We start from the raw sequence: 1,135 nt of genomic DNA on the forward strand, positions 1-1,135 counted from the left end.
AAGGCTATAAAGTGTACCTACAAGCCTTTATTCTAGGTACACTAGGTACTTGGGACCGAGATAACCGGGCTGTTATCAAACACCTGCGAATCGGTAAGCGATGTGCAGGGCTGATGATGAAACTTATGGTCTCTGACACAATCAGGTGGTCGAGAGATATATACGTCGAACACGTTTCTGGTCCACGACAGTATAGTTGACTGGAAACGACAGACTTTATATTCTTAACTTTTTAACACATGACGATGTTTTCTTTTTTTGTATACTGAATATGTAGTGCGTAAGTTGACACAAGTCTATCGCGCGTGTTATGTATAACAATTTTTTTCTTGTACTACTCGAAAATTAGTTGGAAAAGGGTGACTAGAATCACCAGAAATTTTACATATTTTAAGTATGAACTTTTATCCGACATCTGTAGCGCCTGGACGTGGAGCTTGTCCCACGTTCAGGACCATATCTTTTAAATAAATGACTTTTATCTGTTCTTATCAGCTTGATATCTGATACGCATTCCATCGGAATGCCAGAATATCGAACTGATTTTTGGAAATCGGCGGAGTGTTCTGGGGCTTGCTCCGGCTCTGCCACGGGTTGCCTCTGCATTGCAGTACCGCAGTGTGCGGCCCATTTTCTTTTCGGTTCGGTTTTGATTCCTCTAGAATCAAACCGAAGGGCCTATGACAAAGCAACCGAACGCGTCCTCGGGTTGCGGATAGAGGGTCCCTGTACCAAGGGTTTCTGCTGAATATGGTTACAAAAATAAATAGGCAGTCGCGGACAATTGTCCAGGGGTGGTGCCGAAGGAATTAACCGCCAAGTGGAGGTGTAAAAACCGTGCTGAAAGCTGAATAGCACCTGGGTGACGTGTCTAGAACGGTGACTCTGGGATACCAGGCGACCTCTCAGAGTAAGCAGCCTTATCCTTGCATGCGGGGCTCTACAAGGATGGACGAACCCCGTTCCCTAGCTTCTCGTAGGAACAACAATGACAACACCAAACATAGTTGTAGTAAGTGCGGTTCAAAACAACAGAACGCGCAGGGCTCCCGACAATGGGTCGGCCAACAATGCCGACCAATCTAGAGCTGGGGGAGCCAATGAAAATGGATTCAATGCGATGGATCGGCTGGAT

At 45.9% G+C, this 1,135-nt stretch overlaps 1 pseudogene; it reads left to right on the forward strand.

The window, feature by feature from the left end:
- Positions 1-456: 456 nt before the first annotated feature.
- Positions 457-636, forward strand: LOC117182574 (annotated as a pseudogene).
- The last annotated feature ends 499 nt before the right edge of the window (positions 637-1,135 follow it).

This window comes from Belonocnema kinseyi, unplaced genomic scaffold, assembly GCF_010883055.1.
Source record: "Belonocnema kinseyi isolate 2016_QV_RU_SX_M_011 unplaced genomic scaffold, B_treatae_v1 SchBZDm_513;HRSCAF=580, whole genome shotgun sequence".
In the NCBI taxonomy this organism is placed as follows: Eukaryota; Metazoa; Arthropoda; class Insecta; order Hymenoptera; family Cynipidae; genus Belonocnema; species Belonocnema kinseyi.